At 33.6% G+C, this 21,232-nt stretch overlaps 1 pseudogene; it reads right to left on the bottom strand.

Annotated features, from left to right (window-relative positions):
* Nucleotides 1-533: 533 nt before the first annotated feature.
* Nucleotides 534-21,018, bottom strand: LOC133181133 (uncharacterized; annotated as a pseudogene).
* Between the last annotated feature and the right edge of the window lie 214 nt (nt 21,019-21,232).

Here is a 21,232-nt window from a genome sequence, read left to right as displayed (position 1 = left end):
GCGCTTTGCGATGCAACTCTGTGAAAATTATATACAGTACTAAATTTGAGAAAGAAATGGTATACATTTCATTACTATTTTATTGTATCATATTACACAAGATAGTATGTATGGATATCTCATATTCAAGCAGTACATTTAGCTATAATCATTATTCCTTTTGTGATCAAAACCATTATAATTCAATTAAGATATAAATCTTAAGATTTTCTGTTAAAGGAAAATACTCAGAATATACAGTACTGAAGAATGCACTTAATTATATCTGTCATTTCTACGATAAAGGGACAAGAACACAATTTTGAAGTTAATATTTTCTAGAACTACCAGTATAATATCATTACATATAATGCAAGAGTACTTCACACCAAAATATTGTAAAAGCGTGTTCAGAAACTTTTTTCATTTGGAAATTATTAAAACTACGAATTTCGGAACGCGTTTCATTGACACATATCCTTCTACTGTTCACGAAGTAAACTTTATCCTTAATATTTAAACAAAACGGCAGTGCAACTGTGCCCAGGCCCCTTTACCTTACCCTGTCAATTTAAGCCCTCTTCGAACATGGGGGAGGATTTTTGTTTCGTCAAGTTTGTTAAAAATTCGGACGGGTAAATAACCTCCACCAGGTTCGTCAGGTTGGGAAACTGTTAACGATTTCCTTTTGTGTTTACATCTGGTCCTCTCTGTCTTGTCGAACTCGTGATTCCTGATAAAAAAACAAATATCTAAATCATTACATTTAAATAATTAAAGAGAAGGAACTTATACGTAAAAAACATTCTTACATTGGGTGAACTGTGGTCAAATCCCCCTCAAATTATATCCGTTGACTCGTTAACGTCTCTCTCCTCCGTATCCATTGGTAGCCTGTCGTTGACAGGATACGCCTTTTGAGTTGCAGAACTGTCCATGTGAAATCCCGTGTAAATTTTAGTATTCTGTAAAGCGATTATGGTATGACAAAATTAGTTAGATGAAATTAGAAACACTTACCTGTTAGGGTCTAATTTAGAGTCGATGAGCTCAGGAACAGCCAATGCACGCGGTGTATCATCAGGTTGAAAAACTCCAGTTCCTTTTAAGTTTGTCTTGAAAGGAACCCAAAAAGTTTTCTACATTTTACGTTCAATGTTAGTCAGAAGACCTTCAAACAGGACAAGTGGTATTCCGTTGACAAAAGAACTGTGGGGTGGAAATATTTTCAAATCAACCTCTTTTAACAACCGTTCTCTAACCCTAAACGGTATTTACAGCGTTGAAGAGCTGATATTCCCGGGTCGTCTTCTGTGCTATTCCAGTGATACACAAGGCGGCAAAAACAAGCCTCACTGGTCGCCCCTATCGAGTCCAAAGCTTCAGCTACTTTCTTGTTAAATGTGCCACGAACAAATGCAACGCTTTTTTTATCTATCAAGTCGTTAACCATTGCAGGACTTACACCGCAACAACTGAATTCATTTTTCTCCTCACAAATGTCGACCTCTGTCTGCCTCTGGATGGTATGCCACTTTGTCAAACTAGTCGCTTTAGCCCACAAAGCTGGTGGTAGGTATCATGAAGAGATCATTTCCTGTGCATGAATGGTACTCGGGCATGGAGTTAAATATTTTTCCAAAAGGATTGAAATATGTCCAAGACTCATAACTCTTTGCATATAAATTTTGGTAGCATATTTACATAAATCCGTGAAAGAACTCGCAAAGGTATACTTTTGTTTTATTTTAAGGGGGTTCTGACAAAGTAGATCCACCCCCAAGTACAGCACACAATTTCCATACCATAGTAGGTTTTGTTTGTGATGCAAGAGATTTTATACCTTTGCTAGCTAGTTTTTCAACAACTGGAGCTTTTGTGTTTATCAATTCCTGCTTTGTGAATTGTTTGTCAATTTCTGCAGCATTCGTGAACAACAGAAACTCTTCAGTGAACATATCCCATGCTTTCTTAGAATTTTTCGACCTCATTATAAAGAGATGCATGTGCTATTGCCAGAATTGTTCAATATTTTATTATTCTCTCTGTGTAGCCTCTGTACTTAATTCTGTGCTACTAGCAGGATCGTTAGCAGCCAAGGAATTTCCGGACGTTGAAATTTGGTCACTCTATTGGAGCAAACACGCTCTGGTCAAGGTCCATGAACTCGTTAATGTCGTACGTAAGGGCCTCTCTACATCGGGCAGTTGTAACGCTTCATTAAGTGTTTCCAGTGGAATTTCTGCAATGACATCAGAGGGAAGGGACGAAAGCGTCTTTTCAACATCTTTATTTGGCTTTGCTTTCACTTCTTTAAATGAAGTCTTCCTTGTATCCAACCTTTAATTATACGCAAGATGTTTCGCGATAAACAGAGATTCTATCTATTTATTTATTTATTTATTTTGAATTCACAACAAAACTATCAATACTTCTCTGCAATTCTACCATCTGATGAATGATATCTATATTAATCAAATTTATATTACAAATTTTGTTTGTGATTTCATCGATACTTATTTGCTTAACCTCATGGTAAATGTCCCTTTGCAGGTGCAAAAGTGTCAAAGGAAATTCTATCTCATCCCTAACAGCTAGACGATATATGAACAAACAAGCTAATTCAGAGAATTTGTGTCCCCCGCTTAGGGAAAAAGGAAGAGCATGCGCAGTTCGGGGGGGGGGGGGGTCCCCTGTATTTGTAGAATTATTACATGTATATTGTAGCAAATTAAAAAAAGCCAATATGGGATATAAAGATTTGATTGCTTATTTTTTAATATATGTATAGAAGATTCTTTTTAATATACTATGAAAAGAATATTTATCACACTGTAATAATGATTTTATGAGTTTGTACACGCCAGACATCATAACTTTTTCATTTCACATGTTGAATAGTATCATTTAGTAAATCCAAAAAAAAAACATTAAAAAAAAGAGAATCGTCCGGGGATTGAGCCCGGGCCTCTCGCTTGCTAAGCAAGCAACGTACCACTAGACCGCAGAGGCACTTGATTAGAGAGCAAATTAAATGCAAACATTAAGTCACATATAATGTTTATATTCACGTTTGATATGGTCAAAATTTTACACAATAAATGTTGTCTAATTTAGCCTTTAATAAACAGTTCTAATAGATGTCATTAGAATATAAAGTCTGCCGACAACCTTTATTATACGTAATAACTCTCGACATGCCCCTGTGCTAAAAATAGTGCCAAGCGACTTTTAAGACAATAAATAAACCGAAAAAACAAAAAACAAAAAAACGGGGCGGGACACTTTGAGAGGGGCAAGAGAGGCCATAGGGAGTTATGGTATAAAATTTCATTGCAAAAGCTCAAAAGCTTCTTGAGATATCGCCCGGAAACGAAAGTGTTACACACAGACAGAATTTTTGAATTTACGACCTTGAACTTTGACTTTTTGACTTCAAAATCAATAGGGGTCTTCATTAGGGCACAGGGAGTGGTTATGTAAAATTTCATTGCAAAAGCTCACAGAATTCGCAAGATATCGCGCGGAAACGAAAGTGTTAAAACAGACAGAATTTATGACCTTAACCTTTGACCTCAAAATAAATAGGGTTCTTTAGGCCATAGGGAGTTGCTATGCAAAATTTCATTGCGAAAGCTCAAAGGGTTCTTGAGATATTGCGCGGAAACGAAAGTGTTACAGACAGAAATACAGACGGACGGACAGACAGACCCAAATTAATATCCCCCACTTTCAGTGAAAGCGGGGGACAAAAACAACATACAATCGTGCCTTTGCACATCGTGAACATAATCATGTCATGTAATATGTTACATGGAAGACTATTTCCATTCATGTCAAAAGCTATGGGCAATGAATATAAACCATTGGCTGATACTTGTCTGTCTAATTAAAATCAAAGACCAAAAATCCTAAAACTTTTGTCGCCCCGGCCAATGTCGTTTAACTTTGTATGCTCAAGTTCTAAAATACTGCCAGAATTAAGACATCAGCTGAAGAAAATCTTCTACACAAAGGCCTCAAGCTTTCAATTTCTCTGGATGCTCTCAATATGGATTCTCAACTTTTACAGTAGAAATCGGACACATTTGACCGCTTAAAGATTTAAATTATCCTCGGAAAAATCTCCTCTATACACAGAGCTATTTTGTTCTATAGAAGAAGATGGTTTTAGGGCTTTTTCTTGGACGAAATCTATAAGCACCGTATGTTGTTCGAGTGCTCTTAAGTAAGAGTTGCCATAAATCATCGTCGAATGAAACTTTCATAGCCCCCGATGTTTCCTTTGAATAACATAGAAAAATCAGTGAAGTTGTTTCAAGTGCTTTTATCTGCGATAATATTTGAGGTATGTAATACTTCGGAATTCTGTAGTACACAGGAGACTTGTACAAATCATGCTTATTGAGGAAACGGACATTTAATTTCAACTGCAATCTCTGTTTGGCTCGTTGCAGAATTTACGCAACTTCCATCCGGACTAACAGTGATCTAAGAATTATCTAAATTGTGCTCTACACAACCTTCTTCTGAAAAATTGTATGATGGATAAAACGCAGGAAAGACTTTGCCCAACAATGTTGCGACCGTTGATATCAATTCTTTGTCCATGCTCCATTCTTGTTTGAGTTATTGCAGCTGGCTCAGCCTCTGGTTTTGCTTTCTCAAGTTTGACAAAATCATATTGTTCTTGTTGCTTCTTCAGTGTGTCTAGTTCAAAGGCTTTGAATAGCGTGCTTCCTGTAGCTACTGTTGCCTTCCGTAAATCATGCAAATGAGGACTGAGCTGTTTCCTTAGTCTGAACTCGTTCTCATTAAAAAAAAACAGGAACAGCGAAGTTTAGAACACTCTCCGTAGAAAATTCTGAGCAATCATTTAGCTTTTCACAAGCATGGAACATGGGAATGACGAACAGTATTCAAGCTCAAATTAAAGTTATAGAAATCGGAAGCAGAGCAAACACGGACTTTCATCTAAATTCTCTTGATGCAAGCATCTAATATTATAGAGATGGGCTGAAATTGCGCTAATGTCGTCGCATATCTTCCAGTTGCTTCCTACCAAATCTTTGAATTTTGTTAAGGACATTAGTTTTGAAACCTTCATTAGCAGAAAATCTTTCAACCTCTCACTCAGTAAAGTAGTAAGTTCCCTTAACTTAACACTTCTGTAACATTACTTGTTATTGATGTAAGTAGTGAATGTAAAAGGAAGTCAGTGTTGATGTCTTCAAGATTTTTAAATCTGTATGCAACAATTCATTTTGAAGACAATTTTGTTTTTCAAGAAGTTGTGCAAGTTTTTGTTCATGACCGAAGAGGTCAACATCTTCAAGAATTTCCGTGGTGCTGCCATTAATTTTTTCCCATCCAAGCACAATTTATGTTTTCATTACCGTGGACTGTTCAACTATAAGTTCTATCATGTGTAGCAGAATCCCAGGGTTAATTTCAGCTCCTTCCATTTTCTATTTGACTTTCAGAATTGGAACGGCAAAATTAATTTTCGAATCCACCTGTTCGAAACGACCTCTCTAATAATCATTGATGAGAATTTCTCCTCTGTTCTTTAGAGCACTTATAAGGCGAATAAACGCCCATGAAGTAACATATCCAAAATAACATTCATATGCTGTCTGACGTTGTTAGGCCATTATTTATACACTGAACTGTCTACGGGTTTTTCCGTTTTTTTTTTCGATCATGACAAAGAGCACACGGCGGGTGTGACCGGTCGGCAGGGGATACTTACTCCTCCATGGCACCTGGTCGCCCGCGTGGCGCAGTGGTTAGAGCATCTGCTCTAGAGTCGCAAAGTAAGGAGTTGATCTTTACGTCGCGGGTTCGAATCCCACTGTGGGACGTGGAGACCGGTCCTTCGGATGAGACCGTATAAACCGAGGTCCCGTGTCGCAGTGGGTGCTGGCACGAAAAAGATCCCTTACTGCTCAAAGGCCGTAAGTGCCGAGTATAGGACAAAATTTGCAGCTTTCCACCGGCAAGTGGTGGCGTCTCCATATGAGTGAAAAATTCTCGAGAGGGACGTTAAACAAAATACAATCAATCAATCCATGGCACCTGATCCAGCCTCTTAATTTTGAGGTCCTTGTTTGCTCTGCTCCAAATTTCTATCGTTTCATTAGACTTTCGAGATTGAATACTGTTCGTTATCTTCATATTTCATCGAAAAAAAATATGGTTACCTATCATTCTTTCCAATAATTAGTTAATTTAAACTATATTCTGCGAAAATAAATGCAGTTTTTCTACTTTGAATTATTAAAATTGTGAGGGTGGAAATACCATAAAGTCACTAACTGACATCTACCTGTCATAAGAATATCTGACAAGTCTGCATAATTTTCTGTAAAGTCGAAATCATTATCTGACAAGACGACATAATTTTCTGACAAGTCGACTTGTCTGATAATGATGTTTACTTGTCAGATAATATCGACTTGTCAGAAAAATATGTTGTCAACTTATGATCTAAACTGGGCATGGACACATTTTCATGCTGAATTTTTAAACACGTGAATAAGTGAGAAGTCAACAGAAAGAAGTGATAAGTCAACATAATTATCTGACAAGACAACATAAAAATCTGACAAGTCAACATAATTATCTGACAAGTGGGAGCCACCATAGGCTCCTGTTTGAAAATAAGACACTTTGTTTCTGATTTCTTCAATTCAGTCAAAAATGTATCTACGTTCTGTTTAATTTCCATGGCGGTTTTTCAGAGTAAGTTGTTAATAATATAATGTCCTATGGTAGGGCTGATATGTTTTCTTGATGTTAAAGGTGAAGATAACGGACAGTGATCAATCTCATCAATCAAGTAAACAAAAGTATTCATGAACAGGGCAAAAACAGGACCTCTGGAAACACCAGAGGTTAGATCTGGCTCCAAGACCATAAACTGAGAACAGACTTAAGTCAAAATTTCAAACCTGAAATAATTTCGATAATCAAACAAAATTTTCATCAAATGTTTGAATTTAAATGTTATTCAAAACTGCAATTTTTAACCAAATATATTAAATAAAACTCAAGATATTAAAAATAAAAATTTTGACTTAGTCTGTTCTCAGTTTATGGTCTTGGGGCCAGGTGCCTTGGAGGAGTAAGCATCCCCTGTCGACCAGTCACACCCGCCATGAGTCTTAAGTATTATTGAGGCAGATGGAGTACTCTGTAGTTTGTTTGTTTAACCTCCCTTCGAGAATTTTGAATCGAGAATTTTTCACTCATATTGAGAGGCCACCACTTGTAGGTGGAGGGCTGCAAATTTAGACCTGTAATCGGCACTTACGGCCTTTGAGCAGTTAGGGATGTTTTTCGTACCAGCACCTACTGCGACACAGAACATCGGTTTATACAGTCTCATCCGATGCACCGGTCTCCGCGTCACTCTACAGCAAACGCTTTAACCACTGCGCCACGCGGCAACTAGTACTCCGTAGTCATATTGAGTATAAAAACAATAATCGAACAAATGGTTTGAAACATGTCTGACAAAATACAACCTAGCGATAAGCTGTATTTACAAACAAGGTCTTACAACAACCGTAAAATTTGTAAAAAGCTTAATTTAAACCAGGTTGCTGAAATCCTTGTAAAATCAACTTATTTGTAAGTAACTTGCCTAGGTTTAAAAACTCGCATTCAGAGCATGTTCTTGCGTACCGAATCAGTTGGAAATATGAACACCATATGCAGGTGATGATGGAGTATTGCTACATAAAAGAAGTTGACGATGGAAAATTTGAAGTCATCCCGTTCGTCAAACAGTTTAGTTATAGTCGATCATTATCGTCTATATTCCGTAAAACATCCAAATATGAAAAGATTTGGCAGACTGTGGGGTGTTTTATTTCGAGTTAATTGGGATATATCGAGTCGACATATGAATGAAAATACTTAGTAAATTTGTTAATTGACAAACATTGTGGCTACAGCAAGCGATCTTAAACACGAAGAAAAATGATGATTATGAAAAGAGTGTGTACCAATTACAATACATTAAAAAATGTAATATTATATTGCAAAACATAATATTACAACAAAGATGTAAAACAACCACAGAGATGTCAGACCAAACATCGAGTAGAGCAGACACATTTTTGGCCATAGTTGAATCGAGTAGAGCAGACACATTTTTGGCCATAGTTGAATCGAGTAGAGCAGACACATTTTTGGCCATAGTTGAATCGAGTAGAGCAGAGACATTTTTGGCCATAGTTGAATCGAGTAGAGCAGACACATTTTTGGCCATACTTGAATCGAGTAAAGCAGACACATATTTGGCCATACTTGAATCGAGTAAAGCAGACACATATTTGGCCATACTTGAATTGATGGCAAGCTTATCGTTCTTTGGCTTCTATCTAGGGAAATTGTCCTGACCTGGTTAAGGCGCGTTGATCAATATGTTGTTAGTTCTCAAACAATCTTTTTGTCTGACAGATAATTATTCTTCGCTTCACATTTCATCATAGACTTATAGTCAGTTTTGTAACAGGATATACGAGACGATGAAGCTATGTTCATTTAAAAAAATAATTTTATTTTCCTTTTTCGGATAAAAATACATTACAACTGATTTTTTTAAAAATGATTTTCAGTCTTGGAACAATAAAGTATAAAAATAAATCCTTTTATAGTTCGGTGAAAGTTTTAAGATTCTTTCTTGATCGAGTATCTTTACTTTCACTACTTTGATTACATTTAATTTGTTATCATTAAGTACTGCGTGTGAAATTGCTGTGAAAGCATTCATTTATAATTTGTAATGAAATAATATCTTAGGAGGAAAAATTCTCGTTTAAGATCTTCTGATGGTCGGGAAGTGCATTAGCTTTGAAAATGATGATTGAATGATTTCACGAGAAAAGAAAATGCATTTTTTTATTGGAAAATATGTAGTTCAAAATATTATATAAGGCAGAAATTTCATTCCGATAAGCATTCATTTTTCTTTCTTTAGATCAAAAACGACAGATATTTGTGATTAATTATAAAACAAAAATGAATTTCAACATACAAATTGGTTGTAAAATTGTCAATTATACTTTCCATAAAACACAATCAATTGATCATTCATGCTGATAAGCGTCTTTGATAGTTAGCAATTTCTGAACTCTAGGTTGTCCGAAATTGAGGTGAATTTCTGGTATCAATGTGTAGGTTTTTGCAACATACATGTACATCAGATATGTTTGCCCCATTCTGCATTTTTTCAGTAAAATAAATGGCATCTGCCCGTAATTTTAGATTTTCATCTTAGCTTAGTATTGTCATTTCCTTGTCTTAATTGTCCAATGTAGATTTGATAACTTTTAGATATGAATGAGTTGTGGTTGGAACATAACTATCCGTTTTGTCTGCATGTATTATACAATCATAAATCAGTGTAATTAAGGTTTTGAAATGAATATATTCCAGTATTAATATGACTGAATTCAGGGCATTACTCAGAAGCGTAATTTCCTGAGGCCAGTCTGTAATCCGTATTTACCCGAAACAAAAATCCGGGATAAATACGGAGTTTCCTTAATAGTAAACAGCTCTGATAGAAGTAGTTGAGCAGAAGACTTTGTTATATTAAGGAAAAAGAGGGGTAAAAAGGTGAAAAGCTAATAATTAAACTCAGATTTCCTGGTTCAATGCCAGTCCTAAGGGCATGCCTTTGGAACATCTGTTGATTAATCGACAAGCATTAAATCTTAAATTGTTTCTGAAGCTGAAATGTTGTCTTTCCTTACGGGCTTACAGACAATTCACGGAAATAAATAATTAGAATTTTTTGATACAAATGTAGTTTTTCTTCCGAATTTATTGTGACGTACTTAATTCAATGGGGTTGAATTTTTGTATACGTATATTCTACTAAATAGGGCAAATGAATTTTGTGTGGATGAGTCAAATGCAGTTAAATTGATATTGCGAATATGACCTGATACCTAGGGAAAAAAATGCGTGCCTCTTTTACAAGATTTTTCGCAAATTCTATAATTCTTATTATAAAAATTATAATTCTAATAATGTAATTTGAATCTCGAATGAGCCTTCGTAGTCATGATATAACCAATTTTGAATCCTCATAACTTGTATACCTACATGTATATCTACTATATGTAAAATTTAATTCCATATCTTATCCCCACTCAAATCCCTGAGTCCATTTAATATATAAGTGAATCCACAAAACTTGAATTTTTTTTCATATTCAGATTACTAGTATTTAGTGCGGTCTTGCTAATCTTGAATATATTCTCTTCTTTTAATTTCAAAATCATTCTATTGTAAATGTTGGAATCCCTTTTTAGCCCCATCGTAGCCCTAGGGACCTTGATTTAATTGTATATGTGTACACCATATTGGAATAGTTGCCTAGTAAAATGAACAATCATGGCCCAGTTCTTTTTGAGAATAATTTTTTATGACCAAACTTATTTTGCCTTTTCTTAATTATCTCCTGGAAAGAAGTGTGGTCCTTCATTTGAACAGTTTTGAGTTCCCTTTACACAATAGGTGAAATTGGCCTGGGTTTGTAGAAAAATTAAAAATTAATAAGTCAAATTTGCAGACGGATGAAAAGACAGACGGATGCCGGACTGAAGGGCTATAAAACAAACAGATTCAAAGAATTGTGGTCCCCCGCTTTCGGTGTCTTAGTGGATGGGATGCCATTATTTATTGCATATTGTATCTGTCTTTTTTGGGTGTCCTGTCTTGTCTCTGCATCATTCAAAAAAGACATAAATTATTGAATAATAACAGTTATGGCAAAGATTATAGCTTCTCAAAACTACACCAATCTTCAAGATCAAGGTCATGAGGTCAAATATCATAATACAACCCGGAAGGTCTTGTCACAAGTAATGCACATGTGAAAATATATATCAAAAACCAGAGTATACAATCGGAAAGGTCTTGATACAGATAATGCACATGACAAATGTAAATGTCATATCTTCTAATCAAAATTTATCAGTAAAGTTAAATTTTTTAATAAAAATTAGGTCAAACATGAAGGATAAAGTCAAGGGGTCAAAATCATAGCATGCTAGGAAACATCTTGTCACAGGTAATACACAGGTCAAATATGAAAGCCATACCTCTTCTCTATCAAAAGTTATAAGCAATAATAACATTTTTGAAAAGTATGTCAAACTTCAAGGTGAAGGTCACAGGGTCAAAAATCATAGCATATTTGGAAAGGTCTTGTCACAGGTAATGCACATCTTAATATGAAAGCTCTATCTCTTCTCAATAGTTACAAGCAAAGATAACATTTTTTAAATGTAGGTCAAACATCAGGGTCAAAAATCATAACATATTTGGAAAGGCCTTGTCCCAGGTAATATACATGTATAAAATGAAAGATGTGTCTTTTCTCATTCAATAGTTACGACCAATTTAAAGTAATGTTAAAGTTTTAGAAAAGAAGGTCAAACCTCAAGGTCAAGGGGTCTAAAATCATAGTACACATGTATATTTGGAAAGGTCTTGTCACAGGTTATGTTCATGTAAAATATGAAAGCCCCATCTCTTCTCATTCTAAAGTTATGACCAAGGTTAAAGTTTTTGTGACAGACAGACGAATGAGATTTAATGTCCCCTCGCTTTCGCGAAAGCGGGAGAACTAAGCTCACGGTTAAGGTGAAAAAAGAAAAGGCAAACGCCACCAGAGAACAGTTAATCAAGGGCTTTTATCCCTGGAAAAAAATCGTAAATCTTCTGGCCTTAAAAATGTTCCAAGGAAATATTCAATCAATTGGAGTTAAAATTCTATTGAAATCATTTCATTCATTTCCTATTTATAGTTCATACACCCCCCCCCCCCCTCCCTTAGAGTTGTTGTATGGTGAAATAAATTTAAAAGCAATTCTTGTAAACATAATAAGTATTCAAATAATATATTTCATTATTGGTTGATATTATATTACATGTACATGTATAATGTTAAATTCCTGCAGATGAAGAACATTTTAGAATCCATGTTTTTCTCGCGAACCCTTTCATCTTTTCAATAATAACACACAAATGGTTTCAAAACAGGCTAGCAATATAACAGCAAATGGTGAATTACACCAAAACAATTTCATAATCAATATTTTAAATAGTCTTGCATGGTTAAAAGCTTTTACAGAGCGTCTGACAAAAGACATGAAAGCTCGATATTCCAGGCTCCGTTTTATAAAAGAACTTGCTACTAAACTGATATCAGATTTGCAATATGACAGCATGCAAATGATGATTTGTTCTAAGAACACTTATAATCAATATTTTTAACATTCCTTAATAGGCTTAACATAGCATAAAATCTCGATATTCAAGGGCTCCGTTTTTAATACTACTACATTAAAAATAAAAGTTGATCCTAAAACCTTTTCTGAACACATCTATGGAAAAATCTACAATTATTTAACTGAAAGGTCATTAAAGTTACATTTGAAGTTAAGCAGAGAAAAACAATATTGTCAGTAGTCGTCACTGCGATGTAAGACACATGCAGTAATGAAGAACTATAATTGTGTACAGTGTATGTTATGCATTACAATTATGTCCATTAAATTTGAAAGTTTTTTTGGTTTCTTTGACAGCCCAAGGAGTCCTCTCTTTTCCGAAAATCAGAAGCAATGTTACTTACAGATTTGAAGTAAATGAATGTTAAATTAAAGAAATGCACGCTATATAAACGCCGATTTTTTATGAGAAACAAAATGATTAAATGGTTTGAGAAACATGATGTGTAATGAAAAAATATACTAGCCACAAAGTTTTACTAAATAAGTCGTTGTAATTACAAAACAATTAAGGTAGTCTGATCATCAGATTCTGAAAATCAGGCATTGGATACTTGAAAATGCTCATAAAAATGTCTCTGAATTCTCAAAGTTATGTGTATTACCCACGGTAATTCTTCAAACTTCATCTTTAAAGTTAATCATATTATGTAGGGAAAAATAGTAAATCTCCAATAAATTTTCTTGAAATGCGAATAAATACACATACTATGCATTTTCTAATTGAAAATTGATTAACAGATATATTTTAAGATGAAAAATCATAGATATCCAGGCTCTTGAAGAAAATTGCATGATATTTGTACTCATACGGTACTTTGGCTTCTATTTACTTCAATCATTTTATAATGCATAGTTTATAAAGCGTTTCCTATCATTGCAAAACATCGTGAATCACTTCTAATTCCATATAATGCTAATAAACATTGGTATCTAAGGCTAGATTTAAGGAAATTTGATTTCTTTAAATATGTATTTTTAAAAATACTTTTATGGGGTACAAATATCATTTTTTATAAAACAGTTTCTAAGAGCTTCAAAGAACATTTAATCATATTGAGACGCATAAAATGAAAATTTGTATGAAAAGAATTCAGTTTCAGGCTTCATTTTGAGACTTTTTGAATTGAATTATAAATCAAAGAGTTATCCTTTCTGGTTGAGGATCGGATATCCTTAAGCAAGATCTGCAATTAAAAATTCTTTTCATGAAAATTGATGAAGGAAGTGCGTAAACAGTATATAACAGGAAATCATAGACGACGAGGTACGTTGCATTTCGACTACGATTGTGGAAAAAAAGTTAATATCCGTCATAACAGAATAGATGGTGAATACTTGTCGCTTTAAAAGATAAGTATCTTTAAGTGTTATACGTTTGCCATTCGTGTCAAAAGTTATTTGTATACCAAACGGCCTTTCTCGTTTTCTTGACGCCATTTTTTTTATCAGTTTAAAAGTAGCGACGGTGTCACGTGATGCATTAATTTAAAAAGAGGCATTACTTTCCTGGCGGGAAACTAAATAATTATAATTTGACATCTTTATAACGCGTTTGTTTTCAATTGTGTAATTTATAGTATTTTCGTTACTTGAATTGGTATAAATGATAAATAAATTTCAAACTTTATTCTTAACTGACGCAAGTTATAACGTGTATAACTTTAAGCTTGCAATGTTTTATTAGAAACCAACTATGAAAATTTATATTGTTATCATGAAATATATGGAGATAACGAACAGTATTCAAGCTCAAAAGTCCATTAAACAATACAAATTTTGGAGCAGAGCAAACCTTTGAAACATCAGAAGTGGGATCAGGTGCCATGGAGGAGTGAGCATCCCCTGCCGACTGGTCACACCCGTCGTGTGCTCCTTGTCATGATCGGGAAATAACGGGAAAATCCGTCGACAATTCAATGTGTAAATAATGGCCTAACAATTGGTATGAAAAACGTCAGTCATCATTTGACTTAATGATTAATTGTATTTGCTGACAAGGTCAACGATCATAGAACTTGCGAAAAAATGACGACTTTAGACGAGATTACTGATGTTCTTGTTTAATCAACATGTTTGTCAATAACTTACATCGTTTAAGAAATTGTTCATACGTAGAGCATGCTCTTGTGTGTCGAAGCAACTGAGAGATATTAACCCCGTATGCAGGTGATGAAGGTACATTGCTGCACAAGGGAAGCTGACGATTGAAAGGTTAAAGTCATCACGTTTATCATAAAGCTTGCTTGTTAGATGATCATTAACGTCTTTTTCTAGTAAAATATCCTAATATGAAACAGATGTGTCAGACTCTGTGGTGTCTTTTATTTCAAGCTCACCGGGATATATTGTATATTATATATGACATAAGAGTGGAAATAAAAGCGTTAATTCACAGTACGTCGTCGATATATCTAAATGTCGAGTTGAAGGCCACAGCAAGTGTTTTCTTTTTTTCACGTATAAGATTTTAACAAATTCTGCTTCATATGAATACAAAAACAGATCTGCTAATAACGGGGCGCAATTGGTACCCATTGGAATTCCAATAGATTGTTGGACCTGGTCTCCAAAAACCACATAGATATTGTCTATCAGAAACTCAAGCATCTTTTTAATATCAACTTCAGAGTGCTTGTGTGTACAATCAGAATGTTTTTTTAACAAAATAATTTTGCAAATGACCAATGACAAGGTACGTAAACTTACGAGTTCCATTTTTATTGAAAAATCAGCTGTCAGTGATATCAAAAAGCCTGGATTTTAATTTATCGTGGGAAATGGTTGTATATAAAGTTGAAAATTTTTTATGTTGTTGATTTTGGTAAAATTTTGTAAACATTGCATTGATTTCAGCTTTTGCAAAGTTTTGATTATAAATTGATATCATAGCTGAATCGATTAGATTTGCAAGTAATGAAACACAAAGCCTTGATGTATATTTTTCGGAGAATTAATATGCTTTCTTCTGGGGCCCCACAATCTTGCATTTATTGTGTAGCAACATTTATATTTCCATAACGTTCTCAAAGTGAGGCATATATTAGGAAACGTATCTATGTGTAATCGGTTTTATTGTTAGCGTATATAAGGGTATAAAAATGCTGATAGGTGTTCGGTCATGACAACGAATTTTTTTGACTTGTTAGAATGAGCATCCCTTTTCAAGTTATGTATTTCAAAATTTTCTATAAATGAAACTTTGAAATCTTTATACTGGTAGATACAATTTTAGTATCTAGAGCATAAACAAGAAAAAGAATGAGGTGTTCAATAAAATATGAACAGACATTTTAGGACTGTGACTTGTGAGTAACGAGATCTATAAAAGTTTGAGGTGTCTATCGCCCTATTTCAACATTTTTAACTCGCACAGTTTTCAGACAGAAATGGGTAAATGGTAATGCATTGTAATCATTACATTTTTTTTCAATTTAATGGGATGTAATATATAATGGATTTATCTTTCAATTACAGGGAATTGTGATATAATGCATTCCTTTAAAATGTCAATAATGACCATTAATTTTCAGTTACATTCTGTAGTTTAATTTTTTAATTATTGAATCTGAGAACCAGAGGTCTCTGACGAGACTGTAGCTCTACTGGTTTATACTTATAACGAAGGAAGAGAAAAGTAGCATTTGAACTTGAAACTTTGCATCAGCAATAAATTAAAAAATGATCATTTGTTAAGTCTTTTTCTTGGCAAGACTTATTGAAATCAGACCAAAGTTGTAGGAGGAGTAGCATTTTGAAAATATTTCAAAGAAATTTCTATTTTTAGTAACCATGGCAACACCGTTCATCAAAACTGATACACAGATATTATGTATCTTAGTGTAGTCTACTTGTGTGCCAAGTTATATTGAAATCAGACCAAAACTGTAGGAGGAGTAGCATTTTGAAAATTTGTTTACAAACAGGCGGACGGACACGGACACCTTACTATCGCATAAGCTCTGCTGGTCTTCGACTAGTAGAGCTAAAAATCAAGGAAATTGAGAGGTTATTTTTTCAATCTTAAGATTAAAATCTTATATCTTACCATTTTTTCAAAAATAATTTAATCAATGATGATTGATAGACATACTTAATAATTTTTTTAATAGAAAAGTTTTTGACAAGACAGTTATAACTCCAATTGTAATGGTAATGTAATTCATTACTTAAACAAAGTAATTGTAATTTAATTAATTACTTCTGTGAATGAGAGTAATGGATATATATATAGAAATCCCAGGTCCACAAAGGGGATCAAAAGGGTTGCTTCCTAATATACAGAACTATTCAATAAGTTAAAAAAGTTTGTTTCTTTAAATCCTTGATGGTCATTCTGAGTAGCTTGAAAAGAAGCAACAAGCCACGTTACAAAGGATATGAGATTTAGACCGACTGATGAGGTATACGGTTCTTAAAATTAATATATTAAACCTTTCAAAACGCTCTTCTCTCATGGACATCTCAGCAACAAACATCCTTAATCAAAATAAAATCAATGCTCAGTTTTTACGACGGTTCATGTCACAAATTCAAAGACGAAGCTGTTACAAATACACTAAAACATGATTAAAGACATGACAAATCTTCCTTTGCGTTAACAAAATGGGCGAAAATCTGCGTGCAAAATTGAACAAACTTCTTTAATGAAATAAAATTGCAAATTAAGCCGAAGATTGGTTTTGGAGAATATCGGTTTAAGTGCTATGCTCTGAGCTTAAAAGTAGTTCATGCTGTTGTATTTACATGTATTTGTACAAAACTATGGTGTTAATGATGAGGTTACTAAAAATTTCTACGATACAAGTTTAAAGTTATATCATCTACGAATGGCATATATTATCAAAGACATACAGTACAAAGCCACGTCGTGATATTAATGTGTTATAAATGTCATGATTTGAGGTCGACATTTTATCCCAGAGTAACACGAAGGAATTCTTCCATTAAATTTCCTCCAAATAATTGAAAATGTAGACAATCATTTTTCAAATCGTTCCAGACATCCGGTCGTAGTGTTTCCTGTTAGATTTTGACATTACTTATAGATCAACTAATGTTAAATGTTGCGCTAATCTATATTACATAGAGTAGTTCCATTCTATCGACCATTTCTCATTTACATTCTCTTTTCTTTTCTGGGAGACATTTCTCTTCGCAGATTTCTTGAGGACAGAGTGGATATGTAGCTGCGACCTATATTATATCTTCCCCTTTCCCCCAAAGACGCAGTTTTAAAACACTCAATATAAAGTGAGTTCAAATTGAAATTTGCAAATGTTTTATTTAAATAAAGAGTACAACCCGATGATCGACCAATTACTCAGTACATCAGCATGTGTTATTCCAAATTAGTAATATGTTATGTTTGCGTCTGACAAGTTTTAAGCTTCTAACTGTAGTTTTTATTCGTGCCAATTAATATTGGGATGAAAGTGGAAAATTTATTTTTTTACCCAACAGTGCAATCAACGTTAACCTAATGGCCTTGAGACATTATTTTTTCGATAGTATATCACATGATTTTTTTTTTTATCTAATTGTAGGAAAGTTAAACTTGTTTTTAAAATGAAGCATGTTAAGAAATGAAGAGTTTTTTTCGGATGAATTACCGTGTAAAATGTTTAGACAGTGCATTACCGAGAAGCTTTTTAGAAGTAAAAAAATCCCGAGAGGGACGTTAAACAACGAACGAACCGAGAAGCTTCGACTTCTAACACGGGTGATACCACTAACGGATATTAATTTCCGTTCACCTGATCAGGTACAATGTAAATGTCGGAGCAGGTTCATTTTCATCTGGCTGTAAAGTGCATCCTTCTAAACTTGGATCTGGATATGCTTTATGCTTTTAACAAGTATTTGGATTATTACATGTATGCTTCATATGACTGTAATGTGAAGCAGGTTCAAAATATAACAACAGATACATTCCAAACTTACCTTAATATCACATTGAACCATGATTAAATGGACAATGCACCTTGGGATATATACATCCAAACATTAGCGCTTTGTATGCAGTAAAGTTTTAAATTAAAAAAAAAAAGCTTCTTATTGCAAAACTATATTATACTCTATTTTGTGAAACTGTTGTGGGTTACTTATAATATAATGCGTTTTCAAAAGCACTTCAATACTTATATACACCTCTTTCAAAATGATATACATGTATAGTTTACTTTTCCTTTAAAGATGTTGCTTAAACGATCTCCCTATCAACACATGAAGCATAAAAATTACGAATCTACTGAGTACTATAGCACAACTTGCACGATTGTTGGAAGTAAGGTCTGATCGGTATGCTTCGAAATGCAACAAAAGATAGGATCATTGTACGATACTGATAACATTAACAATATAAAAAGAGAACATGTTCACATACAGCTTTATAAATAATGTATAAGTCACATGGAAACATTTACAGATTTTTGGAATTGAAAAGAAACAGTATGCATGGGAAGAATGATTCGTTTCTATGGCAGCTTAGGGGTGATTGAAAACTTCATAAACACATCATGGATTATTCTCAAGAATTATATGTATAGATTTCTACCATAATTGTAGATATGCCACTTCCAGTATAAAGCATGTGAGCGTCATAGAGATTTGCTTCTACGTAAGGGGATGTTAATAATAACTCTCTGTCAAAGCTGTGCCTACAAGTGTAGACAGTATTTAAAGTCTTCAATAGACAATGGCCAATCCAGTAAGAGTCTTTTTACCTTAACCTTGATTGATGTGTTTGCAGGCAGGTAAAATAGAGAATTGACAAAGACTCAAGATCATTATTTTAATTTTTTCGGAAAACATACCTCTTTAAAATCTGTGAGGATATTTTTTTTACTGCCACTTAATATCAGTTCAAAAATTCAGCCAACATTTTTTTGAAAAGTTTTCAAAGAGTACTCAAAATTAGTTATAATGCTCTTATTCGAAGATCGGGGACCTGTCATTAAGTCTGGATCATTCCGACGCTTGTCTTTATTTAATAAAATTATCATAGCGTCTTGATCAAACCTACTTTCAATCAAAGAACTACCTTTAGTCATATTGTATAATGGTATATATATACTGGTAATAAACTTTAACTTTCCTAATACCTGATGAACCACAAAAGTTTGAGATTTTATAACTGGCAGTTATATATATATATATATATCTATATATATATATATATATATATATATATATATATATATATATATATATATATATATATATATATATATATATATATATATATATATATATATATATATATACATGTATATATATATATATACATGTATATATATATATATATATATATATATATATATAGGTAAATCCAAGAAAAATCACAGTGGTCGGTGATAAATATGAAAAATATTCAAACATATAAAAACGCAGAGAACGAGTAAAACATAGGCGCTTTCATTTCTTCTTCATGATGTTTTACAATATACTCATGGTAACGTTTATTGTGAGGTCATAATAACTTAACGTTAACAAGTCTCTGATTGCCGTCATATTTTTCCCGTACTTTTGGCAAAATTATATAATAACAAAGTAATAAATGTGACTCAGTAAAATACTCTACATGTATAAAATACAATTCTTTTACATTAAACTATTTAATTTAGGTTTGAACGTCCTTATAAAATGTTTTTCTTTATCTCGTCTTTCAATTGTATTCGAGTTATACAATTTATAAAATGGAAAGACAGTAAAAGTTTTATTTCCGCATAAGTCTAGGTGTTCACTGACTTTAAGTTTACGGTATTCCGGCACATTAATTTGTTGTTTATGGACTCGGATCCTTTCCCGCAAGGTACTTCCCGTCTCTCCGATATATAATTCACCGCAACCAGAACATGTTATAACGTATATGACGTTTCTAGTTTGGCATGACATGTTATTATTAACTGTGAACTGTTTTCCGCTAAAATTAAAAAGTTGTCCTTGTTGTATGTATGGACAGGTACCACAACGCGGACCCTGTCGTTTCTTTAAGAGAGGACTTAGTGAGAATTCGTCTAAGATTCTTTGGCTGCCTCCTACTGTTTATGAACTTTCGATTTTTAAATATTTTAGACATAGTTTCATCGGTCTTCAAAACTTCGTTTAGGTGATAAACAACTGGTGCAACGTTTTTATGTTGGGGACTATGTGTCGTTATTAATGGTAGGATCTTGGAATTTGTCCTGTTTGAGGAGGTCCTTTCTGTCTAATTCTGTGGCTTTTTTAATAGCATCATCAATAATTTTGTCTGGATAGCTTTGTTTCCGTAGATATTCTTTAAGTTCTTGTAGTCTTTGTATTCTGATTGATTCATCATTAACGATGGTGCATATTCTCCTTGCTAAATTATAAGGAATAGCTCTTTTCGTATGTCGTGGATGACACGAATTAAAATGAAGATACTGATGCGTATCTGTAGGTTTGTAATAGATATCTGTCAAAATGACGTCGTTTTCCTTAATTAAGAAAATATCCAGAAATGGAATTCTATCCGTACTTTCTTCCGCTGTAAATCTTATATCAGGATTAAGTTCGTTCAGTAATGTTTTAAAGGTAGATAATTCGTTGTCGCTGAATTTCCATACAATAAAACAATCGTCCAGATATCTTTTCAGTAATTAGTAATATAATTTTTTACCTCTTCGTTGAATTGTTCTCCCACTTTTTGATACATTTTCTCTTCTAAGTATCCTAATGTTAAGGTGGCATATGTCGGAGCCATTTTTGTGCCCATAGCCGTTCCTTTTATTTGTTTAAAGTGTTTTCCATTAAACGTGAAAGTATTATTTGTCAGCACTATTTCTGTTGCTTCCAAAATAAAGTCTCTTGAAAATCTGCCGTTATTTATTTAAATGAATTAGCTGCTCGCTTCAACTTTTTCCTTTGGACATTCTTTTAAGTCTATCACTACAAAACCAAAAGGTTTATATCCAATA

Source organism: Saccostrea echinata, unplaced genomic scaffold (genome assembly GCF_033153115.1).
Source record: "Saccostrea echinata isolate AGI-Se365-2 ecotype Australia unplaced genomic scaffold, CSIRO_AGI_Sech_v1 ptg000008l, whole genome shotgun sequence".
Classification (NCBI taxonomy): domain Eukaryota; kingdom Metazoa; phylum Mollusca; class Bivalvia; order Ostreida; family Ostreidae; genus Saccostrea; species Saccostrea echinata.
The sequence above is the reverse complement of the archived record's forward strand: the minus strand, read 5'-3'. Positions and strand labels throughout refer to the sequence as shown.